Here is a 17,929-nt window from a genome sequence, read left to right as displayed (position 1 = left end):
GAAGCGGCCCTGGTCCTGAAATTCTTAGTAACCTTATCTGACCTTGTGTAAGTGCAGTCTGATGAAACACTAGCGCACACCTGTGAGCAGAGGACATCCATGCAGCCCCACTGGCACCCAGCGTTCTCAGTGTCCCAGGAGCACAGAGTCCCTGTGGACCCCCGACAGGTGGGATTCAGCGGGTCTCGGAGTGAGGACAAGGTAACGTATCACATCTCTGGCTGGGTCAGCTGGGAAAGGCCACGCTTTCCATTCCAAACAGAATTTGCTTTGAATGCAGGAAGAAGACGGTGGATTCTAAGAAACATGAACAACCAAGAAACTCTATCCTGCCCCTCCTTCCTTGGGCTACTTCCCCGCATCAGCCAACCACATACATTGAAGATGAAGACAGAGGGCGAGGGCCACCCCAGGGCACCGGCGTTCCTCGTCCTCTCAGTCTCTGCTCCAGCATCAGGAGATGACGCTGGGCAGTGTCGGCAGAATGTGCACATGTCAAGAAGTGAACTAATACAGCTGAGAGAGTTTTGAGCAGCGTTTCCAGTTCTAGTAAAAACAATATACGTATGCATGCACGTAGGAAATTTTTTTTTTTTCTGCTTTATCTCCCCAAATCCCCCAGGTACATAGTTGTATATCTTAGTTGCAGGTCCTTCTAGTTGTGGCATGTGGGACGCTGCCTCAACGTGGCCTGATGAGTGGTGCCATGTCCGCGCCCAGGATCGGAACCAGCGAAACCCTGGGCTGTTGAAGCGGAGCGCAAACTTAACCACTCGGCCACGGGGCCGGCCCAAATATCATTTCTGTGATTCCACAAATGAGTAAATGCTCCTCTATTTGCATTTAAACTTAAAACTGACATTGCACAATATAAAGAGGAATGATAAACTCAACACTGAGAATTTAGTATAATGTAAAATAACACAATTAAATAAAACAAATAATAAAATAAATAACATCAAATAATAAAAAAGCAACTAAAAAACATCACAGCAAGTCAAGAGAGGGCGACCACAGAGAAAAGGAGAAAACTTCATATTTTAGGACCTTTAACTGCACTCTTCCTGCTTTCTGAACAAGGGACCCTGCATTTTCATTTTGCCCTGTATCCTGCCTGGAATCACTCTCTCTAAACTGTTTCTCGAAACCACAAGCTCCTCAAGGGTGGGGTCGAACTTTCTCTTCATTTTACATCTTCCACGTCATGCAGCACAGTTCAATGCATGCACAGGTGGAAATACTGCTCTGGGTGCAAACCTACAGGAATCACATTCAGTCCCGTAGCTCCGCCACCATTTCCTTCAGATGCCCAGTCACAGGGGCAGTTCCAGGAGAAGCAAACTGCTCTGGACCCTTTGACTATGACCTGGGGCCTGTCACCCTCTCCCTCCCCTGCCCCCCAGGCTCCCTGGAGCAAGGACAGTGGTAGGCATCCACGCTCCTGTTCCAGAGCTGCACTGATGAAAGGCCATCTAGAACATGTGAAACTGTCTCTAGGGCCAGCTCAGGTCAGTGGGCGTGGAGGGCGTACTTTCTGGGAAGACGGAAATGTTCTTATCTTCATTGGGGTGGTAGGTCCATGGCCATATACATGTGTCAAAATCATCCACAGGTGTACCTAATGTGTGAATTTTCTTGTGTGTAAATTATACTTCAAAGAAAGTTGATCTTAAAAAAAAAGATTAAATGAGATCATGGAAGGAAGACAATTTGTAGGCCGCTCAGACTGTAATTATGATGACTAATTTCCGTTCTTATCTGAGTTCAGCATACTTCACAATCACTAATCAAAAGCAAAAACTTATGGTTTATCTAGGATTTCCACAAGCATCCAAGTATTTCTAAAAACATGTTTGTGGTGGCCTCCCTTAAACTCAGTCCCGTTCTAGAACCCAACATGCAATGAAACTAGACAGATTTCTCTGTAACTGCCACACGGGCTCCTGGAAGGTGGAGCAGCCCCAGGAGGCGTGACGGAGGGCGCAGTGGCCTCTGAGGGAGGGGGACTGGGATTAAGACTCGGGCCTCACCAGCTGTCAGTACCCACCCAGGCCCATCCACACTGGCTCTGACAAGCAGACTTCCCACAGTTGGCTACTAAGAAATGCAGCAAACGATTGGCCTTTTAGAATGTTTTTGCAAGCGTGCTTAGAGGGGAGCGCAGCTCCTAACTCACACGCTGGCAGTTGCTCAAAATATTTATTCTGCCTGGAGCAAGCCCCCTGGTCAAGAAGGCAGAGCCAAGAATCTGTGTCTGGTCCCAGCCTGTGGCCACTGTGCAGGGCAGAGGAAGGGCCCTCAGGTCTGGATGACGGCAGGTAACTCCCAGCCTACCTTGTATGCCCCCAAAGGCCTTTTGTCTTCTTGGTGACAACTCAGACAGAAAGCAGTGGAGGGAAAGGGAATGACTACCCATTAGTGTACTATTTAAAAGGTTTTTTGGGTTCTTTTCAGAAACATTTTAAGGCTATATTAACTTAAAATGGTTCTTTGTTTTGCTTTCTTAGGTGAGAAATGGGGAGTTCAGGAATGCAACTTAAATTTAAGTTAGAAGAAGCACAAAAGAACAATTACAAAATATCACACAAAGCCATTCCCTTCTAGGTGGCTTGCTAACAAAATATTCTAGAAGGAAGAGAACATATACCCATTTAAACAATTCTTATGTAATCATTTTTGAAGTCAGACCTACCCAAAAGAGAATAAATAAAATAGTTACAGATGCAGGTGAGGCCCCTGGCTAGAAAATATATAGCTAATTCTATTATACATCTATATGATATATAATTATATTATTTAGCATAATATTTCATAGCGTATGAGGAACAAGTCTCCCAGAAGGAGCACTGGACAGAGAGCAAGAGATCGAAGGCCAATGCCAAGCTACTGCTGACCTCAGAGGTGTTTTCTCGCCCAGCCAAGTGGGCGAGGCCGGAGCAGGGGGAGAGAGATGCAGGCATCCTGGGCTGGGCTACCCGTGGCCCAGGATCCAGAGGAGAGCCAACGAGGGGCCTCCACCCAATGACACAGGACAGAATGAATTCATCAGGGAAAAGACTGGAAGATGACCACCAAGGATAACCGCAAGATGTCAAACTTGAGAGCCCCAGAACCACCTGCACGACACAAGGAACCTGAGTATTCCTGAGAAACCACCAGACAGGGCCCCACACGCCGGTGTGTCTAGTGCAAACCAGCTCCCAGCCCAGGGCCACCCTGCTGGCCCACGGCCCAGGAGCACGATCTCAGGAATAATCCAAACTCCCCTTCCAGTGGGCTCTGGAATTCAGGACTTGATTCTTTTGGTAGCAAAAAAGATTTCCCTTCAGAATTACCTTTTGCTAAGAACATCACTAAAACTAGTTTAAATTCTCTGAAAAGATGGTGGCTATGTTGTCAGGTAGGCAGGAGCAACACAAACCTAGGGAAGTTAACTGCCTCCCTTGTGCTCCAAAAGAATGAATCACCCCAACACACACACGCGTGCACACACACCCCTCCATTTTTAAACAATTTTTAAAAAGAAATAATCCTTTTTCAAGATAAAACCACAGAACTCAAAATTAAGCCGGATGCGTTTTTTGATTACCTGTGCCCAAAGCATTTAAATCCTTTCAGTGCCTTTATAATTACCCCAAGTGAAGTTCAATGAAAACAGCTGAGATAAGTTAAAACCCTGAATTACAAGCAAGCAGGGGAGGGGGAGGAAATTAAGGGCATATTACTGAACATGCTTCTAAAGACTTTACACAAAGTGGACCCATTTACTCACATTCCTGTGAGTCCCAAACACACAGCTGGTCACTGCCCACTGACAGCAGCCAGAATTCTTTGAGTCCAAAACTTCCAGAAAAATATGTTGAGTTGTAGTGACTGAGCTTTGAAGGAAACTGGATGCACCAAACTAATTGAATCCCACTCTTTGATACAATTTATCCCCTCCCCACCTGCCCAAAAATCCCACTTTAAAAGCTACATTCCTGCGGGGACCGGTGACAGAGGCCAGGACCACCACTCTTCCTCAGGGCTCCCGACACTGGCCTCTCTCGAGTTTGGGGGTGGATCCCAGGACCCTAAATATTACTAAAAAGCACAATTTGGTCTATACTTAGCTCTTAAAAAGCACTTAAAAGCCAACACACAGTCCACTCCTGGGAGAGCAAAATCCAGTTAAAATGTAAAAATCCCTTGTTGCCACTTTGTGGTTATCAGAGAACAGATGCTGCCACGCTCAGTTTAAACATTTTTTCAAACTAACTTCAAAAACAAGAGAACAAAAGCTTTGTTTTTCATTACAGGACTTGTGTTTTTTTAAGTCTATGGTGTTCTTTCAATCAGGATAAAGGGAAGGACTCGGGGAAGCTACTGCTGTGTTTGTTCAACCGGTTTCCGAATCAAACGGCCCAAGCATTTGAGTTAGGTGTTTAACAACTGCTTTTTGTCTATAAGAACTTTGCCATTTCTGTTGCCCAAAATGACTTTCTTATATAAAAACAAACAAAAAGACATGTTGTACATATAAACAGCAAGGCCAAGAAACTAAGGTCTCTCTCCTCTCCGGCCTCACCTGCCGTGGGCCAGCCCACGGTCAGCAGGAGGCCGCTCCCTCCTTCCCGGCCTGGGCTGGTGTGAACACACTTCGCCTGGTACCTCAGTTTCTCCAAGAAGAGGAAAGAAGCAACTCCCCTTCCCAGAGGGCCATGCTTCACAGACCACCCAATATCTAAGGGTTAACCGAATCCTGGTTGAAGCCCCAGGAAACTGGGCAACACTTTGCCAGTGCTTTGCACGGGCCCCAAGGCCCAGGGCCCCTAGGCTCCGCTGTGTAGCACGAACCTGGCGCAGAGGCAGCTGGGAGGAGGAGGGAGATGGGTTCGAGAAACCAGCTCCTTTCCAGCCCCCAGAGCCTCTCTCCCCAGGGAGGAGGGGAGGACCCCACCAGGCCACAGTCCCCCAAAGAAGCGGATCCTTTAAAATTCATGCAAACTTGGCACTGTTTTAATAGAAGAATGATTTCAACTGTTTTTGAGTTAAGGAATTTCTCTCTCCCCTGCTGCCCCCATCTTGGAATAAAGACAGTTCTCCAGGGAGCTGGTCCATGTTCATGGAGGGGGCAAGACCAACACGGCCCAGGTGGGCACACTCCTCCCCAGGCGCTAGCACCCAAGAAGGAAAGGAGGAGATTCCAGCCTGATGTCTTCCTGCGGATGCAAGAGCACGCTCTGTGGCCGCCCAGCCCTCTCCTCCCTGCACCCGAGGGCACTGCCCTCCAGCCGGCTCTCCCGCCAGGCTACACGGCTGACCCCTCTCTCCTCCACCCACAGGGAGGGCCCAGCTGCCCCCCAGATCTTTCGGGAAGACACTTACAGAGTCCGGTGGAAACTGGCTGGAGCCCAGTTTGTTAATCTCACCTGTTTCCCCAAGGAGAGGAAGGAAACCGGCTGGACGGGGCCGTGGGTGGATCTCCGGGAACTGACAGTTTCTCTCCACTCCTCCAGCAGCCCTGCAAGGCAGGTGTTACGGTCCCACTTCACACACGGGAAACCCAGGCTCTGAGGTTACTTAACTAAAACAGCACAGCTACTAAGTGGAATGGCCTGGATTTAAAGTCAAGGCTGAATCCAAAATCCATGCTCCTTCCTCCAAGGCACGTTGTGGTCAGCCAGGAGAAAACACAGGAGGTTCTTGGGAGGAGAAAATACTGAAGCTCTCGCTAGTTTTCACAGCAAATTACTGTTGAGCAACATGAAATTACAGTTATTCTCCAGATGTCACTCCTGTGGTGGGGGGGGGGGGGCAGGATGGACGACACTGCTTGAAGCTCTGCTCTTTTCAACTTTGAAGACCAAAGCCAGATTTAAAGTTTCTGCAAGGCAAGGAGGGATCCACCAGCCACCAAGTTTCTCTTACTACCACCTGCCCAGTGTTCAGTACGTCTAGGCTTCTTGCAATTCATTCATTCACCCATTCAGTATTTTTTGAGCAACCACTATGGGCCAGGTATCATGCTAAGTCCCAGCGACGTGAAGATAAACAAGACAACAATCCTTGTTCTTGGAGAGCTGAGATCTAATAGGGGAGACAGACACATTAACAGATGCCACTAAGACACACTGTGGGGAGGCCGGTGAGACACATGCAGGGAAGCGGGGCATCATGTATGCCGAAGGAGAGGACTACCTGGGCAGCAGTCTTTGAGGAGAACAAGAAATAGGCAGGCACAGGTTGAGGGATGGTCAGGGGAGAAGAGGGTGGGCACACCTGGGGGCCAGCACATTAGCATGAGGCCAGGAGCGCTGGGGAGGAGGCGAAGGAGGGAGGCTGGGCCCAGGCCACTAGGAACTCTGGATTTCAGCTCTATGTGATGGGGCTAATAAAGAGGTATTAAGTAAGCCCGGGAAGGGACATGGTAAGATTTGTGTTCATAAAAATTATGTAGTGCAACCCCCATGAAAGACTGGTAGTATCTGTGAGAGCTGAGTCTGTCTCTACCAGGGACCAGCAACTCCACTCCAGGCACATGCTCCATGGAAACGTGGACACAGGGTCACCAAGACACATATAAGAATATCCTGATCAGCACCATTTGTAATAGCCTAAGAGTAGATGCTACCCAAATGTCCATCAACAGTAAAATGGGCTAATAAACTATGGCAGACTGTGGAAAACTCTGCAGCAATGAGAACACATGGACAACTACATGTAATGGCATGGATGAATCTCACCAACAATGCTGAGTGAAAGATGGCAGACAGAAGCAGTGTGTACGGCGTGACTGTATCTATATGAAAGCGAATAACCACCACATTAAGTCTGCTGCGGGATGTCAGGATAGTGGGTACCACTGGGCGGAAAGCGATGACTGGAAAGGACGTGAGATACCTGATCTACAGGCGGGTTACTTGGCCTGTTCTTATTATGAAAATCCATGAAGCGGTACGATTTCCACACTTTTGTGATGTGTGTTATACTTTCGTAAAATGCACACACAATTTAGTGGAGTTCAGAGGTGAAGGAGATCAAAGGTTTCACAGACGTGGCCTGGCCGGAGCTGGACAGAGAAGCAAGATATCCCCGGCCTTGAAATGGAAGTGGCTGCATCCACGCTCCCCAGGGCAGGGGAGCTAAGGTAGATTCCCCAGGGGTACAGAAGGCGCCAAGTCATAATACAGCCCTTCTCCAACTGAAGAAACTCCAAAGCATCCCAGAAGAAAGAGTCAAAAGATCCCAACTGGAAGCAAATGGACGAACCCAGGATGTGGGGCATTCTAGGGGAGAAATTTTTAAAAAGTGAGAGTGATCTGCCCCAGATTGAGAGACCTAAGGTACATAACAGCCCTGGGTAATGTGCAGACCTTGTCTGCATTCTGATTTGAACTTATCAACTGTAAAATGAAATTCCTGAGAGAATCAGAAAAATCTTACAGGTATATCTAGGTAAAAGATGATACCAAGGAATCACCGTAACATTTTTTTAGGTATAGATAATGACATTATGGTTCTAGAAAAAGTATCCTTACTTTTTAGAGATGTATATGGAATTACCTAGGGTTCATGTAATATGTCTGAGACTTTAAAATACTTCAGTAAATCAAAAAAGGGGGATTGTGTGGCAAAATCTTGATAATTATTGAATCTGGGTGACAGATATATGGGATCATTGTACCATTCTCTCTACTTTTACAGACTTCCCTCCTCCCACCAAAAAAGAAGAGAAAATATGAATTAGCAATGTAAGAAATCAAAGAGGGAACATCACTACATATATTACAGACATTAGAAAGATAAAAAGGGAGTACAGTGAACAACTTTATACCAATAAATTTTACAACTTTGATAAAATGGAATAATTCCTTGAAAGGCACAAACTACCAAAGCTCATTACAGACAAAACAGATACCCTGAATAGCACTGTATCTACTCATGAACTTCTACTCATAGTTAAAACCCTTGCATAGAGGTAGATGGTTTTATTGGTGAATTCTAGCAAACATGTAAGGAAGAAATGATACCAATATTAAATAAACTTTTCCAAGAAAAGAGAAGAAAAAACACTTCTCAAACCCTTTTATGAGGCCAATATTACCTGATAACAAAACCAAAGAAAGACATTCGTAGAAAACTACAGGCCAATATCTCTTATGAACAGAAATGCAGAAGTCCTGAACAAACATTAGCAAATCAAATCCAGCAATATATAAAAGAGGTAATACATCATTACCAAGGAATGCATCATTTAGGAAGGTAAGGTTAGTTTTATATTTGAAAATCAATCAATGAATCACATATAAACAGATTAAAATAGAAAAGCCTTATGATTATCTCAATAGATGTGGAAAAAGTATTTGACAAAATTTAACAAATTCATGATAAAAATTCTCAGCAACCTAGAAAGAGAAGAGAACTTCCTCAAGTTCAGAATCTCTAGCAGGACTGATGGGAGGTATTCCCTCCTGAAGGCAGTTAGTAAAGACTGGAGGAGATGACTGCTGCTTCAAATGTGAAAACAGTAACACAAAACCCTGAGGAACATGAAAAATTAAGGAAACATGACATCATCAAAGGACCACAATAATCTCCCAGTAACCAAACCCGAAGACATGGAGATCTATGAATTACCCAATGAAGAATTCAAAACAGCTGTTTTAAGGAAACTCAATGAGCTACAAGAAAACACAGAAAAGCAATTCAATGAAATCAGGAAAACAAAACATGAACAAAATGAGAACTTTAACAAAGAGATAGAAATCATAAAAAAAAAAGAACCAAACAAATTTTGGAGCTGAAGAATTCAAAGAATGAAATGAAAAATGCAACAGAGAGCATCAATAGTAGAACAGATCAAACAGAAGAAAGAATCTGTCAGTTAGAAGATAGGAACTTTGAAATAACTGATTCAGAGGAGAAAAAGAAAAAAGAATGAAAAAGAGTGAAGAAAACCTAGGTGAATTATGGGACATCTTGAAAAGAACCAATACACAAATTATTGGAGCTCCAGAAGGAGGGAGGGAGACCAGGGCAGAAAGCTTACTTAAAGAAATAATGGCCGAGAACTTCCCAAACCTGAGAAGAGATTTGGACATCCAAGGTCATGAAGCTAAAAGATCACTCCATTATTTCAATGCAAAATGATATTTTCTGAGACATTATAATAAAACTGTCAAAAATCAAAGACAAAGAGTGAATCCTAAAAGCAGCAAAGGAGACTGTAACTACAAAGGATCCTCCATTAAGCTGTCAGTGGCTTTCTCAGCAGAAACCTTACAGCCCAGGAGAGAGTGGGATGATATAGTCAAAGTGCTGAAAGAAAAAACCCTGCCAACCAAGGATATTCTATGCGGCAGTCATCCTTCAGAAATGAAGGAAAAATAAAGACTTTCCCAGACAAACAAAAGCAGAGAAAATTCATCACCACTAGACATGCTTTACAAGAAATGCTGAAGTGAGTTCTTCAAGCTGAAATGAAAGGATACTAACCAGTAACATGAAAATGTACAACACAGTGGTAAAGGTCACAACCAAATTCAGAATACTCTAATACTGTAATACTAGATTAGGTGATGTGTTAATCACTTGACTGTAGTATAAAGGTTAAAGGGAAGAGTACTAAAAGTAACTATAGCTACTACAATTTATTAATGAATAAACAATATGAAAAGAGGTAAATTGTGACATGAGAAACATAAAAGGTGAGGAGTAAAAGGGTAGTTTTTGTATGCAATCGAAGTCGTTATCAGCGTAAAACAGACTGTTACATCTATGTTTAATGTAAGTCTCATGGTAACCACAAAGCAAATATCTATAGTAGATTCACAAAACACAGAGAGAAGAGAATCAGAGCATACCACAACAGAAAAGCAACAATTCATAAAGGAAGGCAGCAAAAGGAAAAGATAGGAATAAGGGAACTACAAAACAGCCAGCAAACAATAAAAGGACATTAGTAAATCCTTATCTATCAATAATCACCCTAAATGTATATGGACTGAATTTTCCAGTCACAAGACAGAGAATGGCTAAATGGATTTAAAAAAAAACAAGACCCAACTATATGCTACTACAAGAGACTCTCCTTAGCTCTAAGGACACACATAGGCTCAAAGTGAAGGGACAGGAAAAAAAAATTCCATGCAAGTGGAAACCAAAAGAGAACAAGGGTAGCTATATTTATATCAGACAAAATAGACTTTAAGCCAAAAACAGTAACAAGAGACAAAGAAGGGCACTATCTAATGATAAAAAGGTTGATTCGTCAAGAAGATATAACAATAAATATATAGGCACCCAATATCAGAGCACCTAAAATATATTAAGCAAATACTAACAGATCTGAATGGAGAAATAGCAATTCATTAATAGTAGGGGACTTCAGTGCCCCACTTTCATCAACAGAAAGCTCATGAAGGCAGAAAATCAACAAGGAAACATTGGACATGAACCACATATTAGACCAAATGGACCTAACAGACATATATAGAACATTCCATCCAACAGCAGCAGAATACACATTCTTCTCAAGCACACATGGCACTTTCTTCAGGATAGATCACATGTTAGGACACAAAACAAGCCTTAGCAGATTTAAGAAGACTGAAATCATACCAAGTATCACCACAATGGAATGAACTAGCAATCTACAACAGCCAGCTAGAAAATTTATAAATATGTGGAAATTGAACAACACACTCCCGAAACCATACCCTACACCCACAAGGTTAAAGTAAGAAACAAATTAACCAAAGTTTCTGAGCTTGTCTTGCAAAATAACAAGGACACTGCAGATAAGGAAAGAACTTGCTGACAACCTTCAACCAAACATTGTGCAGGTGCATTAAGGGACCCGAATAACTGATGAGTGAACTTTGGATGTCACAGCCCAAAAATCCACACCGCATGTGTAACACATGGAACCCCTCCAAATTTACACATGCAAACCATGAAGACACATGAAGGACAGTCGTACGAGACAGATTTAAGAGCTTTGCCTCTTGTCTCCTTGCTTGGCTGCCCTGCAATAAAGTCCTTTCTTTCTGCAAAAGACCTTTGCCTGAGCCTCCAGTTCTTCTATAGCACACTGGACAAATGAGCCCGCTTGCGGTGGGTAATCTTCCTGAACAACTAATTAGAGAAGAAATCAAAAGGGAAATAAAAAAATCTCCAAACAAATGAAAATGAAAACCTATGGGATGCTGCCAAAGCAGTTTCAAGAGGGATGTTATAGAAATAAACACCTATGTTAAGAAAAAGGACATATCTCAAATAAACAACTAACTCTACATCTCAAGGAACTATAAAAAGAACAAACTAAGCCTAAAGTTAGCAGAAGGATGGAAATAACAAAAATCAGGGCAGAAATAAATGAATTAGAGACCAGAAAAACAATAGAAAAAAAATTCAATGAAACTAAGAGCTGTTTTTTTAAAAAAAGATAAAACTAATAAACCTTTAGCTAGACTAACTAAGAAAAAAAGAAGACAAGTGAATAAAATCAGAAAGAGGAGATATTACAACTGATACCACAAAAATACATAGGATGAATAATGAATAATTATATGCCAACAAATTGGATGACCTAGAAGAAATGGATAAATTCTTGGGAACATACAGCTTACCAAAACAACCATGAAGAAATAGAAAATATGAACAGACCAGTAATGAATAAGATGATTGAATCAGTAATCAGAAATCTCCCAACAAAGAAAAGCCCAGGACGATATGGTTTCACTGGTGAATTCCATCAAACATTTAGAGAAGAATTTACACCAATCCTTCTCAGATTATTCCAAAAAACTGAAGAGGTAGGAACATTCCCAAACTCATTTTATGAGGTCAGCTTTACCCTGATATCAAAGTCAGATAATGACACCACAAGAAAAGAAAACTACAGACAAATATAATATCTCTGATGAATACAGATGCAAAGATTTTCAACAAAATATTAGCAAACCAAATTCAAAAATAGGTAAAGAAAATCATATACCATAATCAAACAAGGTTTATCCTCAGGGTACAACAATGGTTCAACGTACAAAAATCAATAAATGAGATACACCACATTAACAGGATGAAACATAAAAACCATGTATCATCTCAAGAGATGCAAAGAAGCATTTGACAAAAACATCTTTTCGATAACTCTCAATAAATTGTGTACATAAAGAACAGACCTCAACGTAATAAAGGCCACATACGACAAGCCCACAGCTAACATCATACTCAACAGTGAAAGGCTGAAAGCTTTTCCTCTAAGATCAGGAGCAACACAAGGGTGCCTGCTCCCACCACTCTTATTCAACGTAGTACTGGAAGTCCCGGCCAGAGCAATCATGCAACATTAAGAAACAAAAGCCATCCATACTGGAAAGCAAGAAGCAAAACTGTCTTTCCTTGCAGATTATATGATCATATATGTGGAAAATCCTAAAGACTCCTCCAAAAAACTGTTAGAACTAATCAACAAATTCAGTTAAATTTCAGGATACAGAATCAACACACAGGTTCTATACAATAACAAAATACCTGAAGAAATAAGGAAAACAATCCCATTCATAAAAGCTCAAAAACAATAAAATACTTAGGAATAAATTTAAGCAAGGAGGTGAAAGATCTATACACTGAAATCTATAAGACTTTGATGAGAGAAATTGAGGTAGACACAAATGAAAAGATATTCCATGCTCATGAATTGGAAGAATATTGTTAAAATGTCCATACTACTCAAAGCCAGGTATAGATCCAATGATATCCCTATCAAAATCCCAATGGCATTTTTCACAGAGATAGAAAAAACAATCCTAAAACTTGTACGGAACCATAACAGACCTCAAATAAGCAGTCCTGAGAAAGAAGAACAAAGCTAGAGGAATCCCACTTCCTGATTTCAAACTATACTACAAAGCTATAGTAATTAAAACAGTATGGTACTGGCATAAAAACAGACATGCAGACCAGAGGAACAGAACTGAGGGCCCAGGAATAAACCCGAGTATATATGGTCAACTAATGTGACATGGAGCCACGAATACACAATGGAGAAAGGACACTCTCTTTAATAAATGGTGTTGGGAAAACTGAATAACCACGTGCAGAAAAATAAAATTGGACCCCTATCTTACACCACTCAACAAAAATTAACCCAAAATGGATTAAAGTCTTAAATGAAAGACCTGAAGCTGTAAATCTTCTAGAAGAAAACATAAGGAAAAAGCTCCCTGACATTGCTCTTGGCAATGATTTTTTGGATGTCACACCAGAAGCACAAGCAACAAAAGCAAAAATCATTAAGTGGGACTACATCAAACTAAAGAGCTTCTGCACAGCAAAAGAAACAATCAACAGAACGAAAACGTAACCTATGGAATGGGAGAAAACATCTGCAAACCATAGTCCTGATAAGCAGTTAATATACAAAAAATAGAAAGAACTCATCCAACTCAATAACAAAAAACCCTAAACAATCCAATTAAAAAAATGGGCAGAGGGGCTGGCTTGGTGACGTAGTGGTTAAGTTCGTGCACTTCGCAGCCTGGGTTTCACTGGTTCAGATCCCAGGCGTGGACCGAGCACCGCTCGTCAAGCCACACTGTGGAGGCATCCCACATAAAATAGAGGAAGATTCGCACAGATGTTAGCTCAGGGCCAATATTCCTGACTCCCATCCCCACCCCCTCAAAAAAGGACAGAGGAACTGAATAGAAATTTTTCCAAAGAAGACATACAAATGGCCAACAGGTTCATGAAAAGATGCTCTACATCACTAATCATGAGGGAAACGTAAATCAAAACCACAATGAGATATCAGTTCCCACCTGCTGGAATGGCTATCATCAAGAAGACAAGAGAGAGCAATCGTTGCTGCAGGTGTGGAGAAAAGGGAACTTTCACGCACTGCTGGTGGGAATGTAAACTGGCACAGACTCTATGGAAAATGGTACGGAGGTTCCTCAAAAAATTAAAAATAGAACTACCACAAATCCAGCAGTCCCACTTCCCACTCGGTATATATCCTAAGGAAATGAAAACAGGACCTCTAAGAGATATCTGCACCTCCATGTTCACTGCAGCATTATTCACAATAGCCAAGATATGGAAACAACCTAAATGTCCATCAACAGATGAATGGATAAAGATGTAAGATACACACACACAATGGAATACTATTCAGCTGTGAGAAAGAAGAAAATCCTGCCGTTTGCAACAACATGGCTGGCACCTTGAGGGCATTATGCTAAGTGAAATAAGTAAAGAAAGACAAATACTGTATGATATCACTTATATGTGGAATCTAAAAAAGCCAAACTCTTAGCAACAGAGTAGAACGCTGGTTACCAGGGGCTGGTGGCTGAGGGAAATGGGGAGGTGTTGGTCAAAGGGTACAAACTTCCCATTAGAAGATGAATAAATTCTGGGGATCTAATACACAGCATTGTGAATATGGTTAACATTACTGTATTATATACTTGAAAGTTGTTAAGAGAGTAAATCTTAAATGTGCTCTCCACAAAAAAGAAATGACAATTATGTGATGAGACAGAGGTGTTAGCTGATGCTAAGGTGGTAATCAGACTGCAATATTTAAGTGTATCAGATCAACACGCCATATACCTTAAACTTATACAATGCTATAAGTCAGTTATATCTCAGTAAAGCTGGAAAAAAATCAACGGAGTCTTCTTTTTGGGGTGATGAAAATGTTGTGGAATTGATAGTGGCGATGGTTGCACAACTTTGTGAATATATTTAACCACTGAAATGGAAACCACTTTGAAATGGTGCATTTTATGGTATGTGAATTATATCTCAATAAAAATAACTGCTCAAAAAAATCAATGGAACAGAATAGTTCAGAAGTAGACCCACACTCCTATGGTCAATTGTTTTTGATAAAGGTACCAAGGTAATTCAATGGGGAATGGACAGTCCTTAAAACAAATGGTGCTGAAACAATACAATATACATATGCAAAAACACAGACTACAATTCCTAACTCACTCCACATACCTAAATTAACTCTAAATGTATCCAACTGAAGAACTAAAATTCTAGAAGAAAATGTTTTGACAGGACACAAAAAAGTACAAATAATAAAAAGAAAACACGAATAAGTTGAACTTCACCAAAATCAAAAACTTCTGCTGTCCAAAGACACAGATTAAATGAAAAGGCAAACACAGACTGGGAGAAATTATCTGCCAAACACATATATATGATAAATGACTTGTATCCAGAATATACAAAGAACTCTTCTCACTCAGGAAGAAGAAAATCACCCTGATTTAAAATGGGCAAAAACATTTAAACAGACACTTTACCAAAGATATATGAATCTCAAGTAAGCACATGAAAAGATGCCCAACATCATTAGTCATTACGGAAATGCAAATAAAAACCACAATGAGATATCATCATATACCCACTAGAATGGGTAAAATTGAAAAGACTACTAATATCAAGTGGTGGCAAGGATATAGGGTAAGAAACTCTTATACGTTGCTTCTGGGAATGCACAATGGTGCAACAACTCTGGAAAGCAATCTTACAAAGTTAAACATATATTTAGCAAATAACCCAGCAGTCTCACTCTTAGGAACATATGCAAGATAAATGAATTCATATATCCACATAAAAACCCATACGTGAATGTTTATAGCAGTTCTATTCATAATAGGCAGTAACTGGAAACAACCCTAATGTCCAACTTGAGAATACATACACAGATTGAGGTATACAGATATAATAATACAGAAAAATCTTAAACACCTATGCTGAGTGAAAGAAGTCAGACACAAAAGACTACATGCTGTATGATTGTATGACATTCTGGAAAAAACAAATCACAGGGAGTGAAAACAGAGCAGTGGTTGCTCAGGGCTGGGCATAAGGGGAAAAGATTGACTGCAAAGGGACATGAGAGAACTTTTTAGGGTGATGGAAATCTGATCGGGGTGATGGTATCTGATTATGGTGATGACTACAAGAGTGTATACATTTGTCAAAATTCACTGAACTTTAAATATTAAATGGCTGAGGGGCTGGCCCCATGGCCGAGTGGTTAAGTTTGCACGCTCTGCTTCAGCAGCCCAGGGTTTCGCCGGTTCAGATCCTGGGTGCAGACATGGCACTGCTCATCAAGCCACGCTGAGGCAGAGTCCCACATGGCAGAGCCAGAAGGACCTACAACTAGAATATACAACTATGCACTGGGGGGCTTTGGGGAGGAGAAGAAGAAAAAAACAAAAAACAAAGATTGGCAACAGATGTTAGCTCAGGGCCAATCTTTAAAAAAAAAAAAAAAAAAAAACCTAAATGGCTGAATTTTATCACATGTAAGTCAAAAAAGCCAATTTCTTTTCTTTAAAAGGGCTACTAAACATCAGCATTTGAACAAAGTCCCTTTATCCACCTCGATTTTACTTGCTTTTTTGTAATACATTAGTACTCCATAAATATTAGGCCTTATTTTCTTTGCCAAATTGATTCATCCATTCCTGTCTGCTCTAATTTGAATGAAGATGGCTGAGAAGTCTCTTTATATTCTCTTTTCTTAGCTTTCACCCAGGGGGGTTTAACTTGCTCACCTGGGGTTTTTTTTTGTTATAGACATTTCCATTTCTTGACATAATCTTTGTTTTCCTAGAGTCTTGTCCAAGTGTGTTCCTGAGACACAGTGTCCTAAAGCACAATGGAGTTATTCTCTAAAGAACCAGGACATGTGCCCTAACAAGACTGATGGATGTGCAGGAAAAATCTTTGATATCTGAATGTCTCTGACGGCCCAGGCTGCACCCCTCCCCCATCTCCTCAAGGAGCTCATGGGGATCATTTCATCTCAAGCACACGACCACCCCATCAGCCCACAGACCACCCTCAGTAACCCCCGTCTCACCCACCCAGGCCCAAGAAACACCTCTTTTCTCCCTGACTTTCGACTCTGCACTCACAGGTCAGCTCCTGGCTCTACTCCCCTGGCTCATTAAACATTAATATTCCTGGGACATTTTAACCTCTCAGTTTCAGCATTTCAAGTTATATTTCTCTTATTAACTTGCCATTAATTACCTAAACCTCCTTGAACTTGCCATTAATTATCTAATGTTTCTTGAACTCTGTCTTATATTTCATTTGGTTCTCAACTTCTCATATAAAGAAAATTTCCATATTAGTTACAAACTGCCCCAGAATGCTGCTTATTCCTGTTATTAAGAGGTAAGACACACCTCTTGCCTCATTACTCCCATTGCTGACTCATTTTAGAGCTTATGTCTTGCCACTGAGACGTGAGGCCTATCCTTGGTCATACGAACACCCAAGTGATATGACTCTGAAAGGAGCAGTGCAGGCCGAACACTCTGCAAGGGGTCCTCTTTCTATCTGCAGAAGAGAACCAAATCTGTGCAGTACATTCCCCACTGAGAAGAACTCGAATATGGTGACCCCCAACGATGCTCTTCACACCTCCAGCTGGGGCCCTAGATGGGTGGGGGAACTGGCCTCAGGCTGGACAGGCCTGGGTAGTGATGCTGACAAATGACCAAACCGCTGAGCCTCAGTTTCCTTCTCCATTCGATCACACAACAGTACTTCACAGAGGTGGGTAGGCATCCTGAGAGAGCAGTTGTTTCAAATGAAATAAACAGAAAATACCAATTCTGCTTAAAAGATCACTCTTCAGAGTCTCCTGTCTTGCTCAAACCACATTCCTTACTTTCCTCTCCAAGCCGGTTCTTCTCACTCTCTTCCTAACCAGCACCAGATTCCAAGGCTGCCCACTCAAGGCCCCCGACCCGCCACCCTCTCCTCTAAGCCTTATTTATTGAGCTTCCTGAGGCCCAGCTCAAAAGCCTTCAGGGGCTCCCCAGCGATGCTCAGGATGTCCCGTGTCCTGTCCAGCTGTTTGGACTCCAGGAGCCTGGCCGCATTCCCATCCTGT

The 17,929-nt window shown here is 41.9% G+C and overlaps 1 protein-coding gene across 10 annotated transcripts in view; it reads right to left on the bottom strand.

Annotated features, from left to right (window-relative positions):
* The window catches only part of GGACT (gamma-glutamylamine cyclotransferase), a 48,507-nt gene that overhangs the window by 13,708 nt on the left and 16,870 nt on the right, over positions 1-17,929 (bottom strand). For 4 of the 10 annotated variants that reach the window (XM_046664152.1, XM_046664156.1, XM_046664151.1 and 1 more), the window contains exon 2: positions 5,412-5,503. The exons of the other annotated variants lie outside the window; for them this stretch is intronic. The gene's annotated coding sequence lies outside the window, so the exon portion shown is untranslated. The remainder of the gene's footprint in view (positions 1-5,411; positions 5,504-17,929) is intronic. 10 annotated transcript variants of the gene reach the window in all.

Source organism: Equus quagga, chromosome 6, assembly GCF_021613505.1.
Source record: "Equus quagga isolate Etosha38 chromosome 6, UCLA_HA_Equagga_1.0, whole genome shotgun sequence".
Taxonomy (NCBI): Eukaryota; Metazoa; Chordata; class Mammalia; order Perissodactyla; family Equidae; genus Equus; species Equus quagga.
This window is presented reverse-complemented; position numbering and strand designations above follow the sequence as displayed.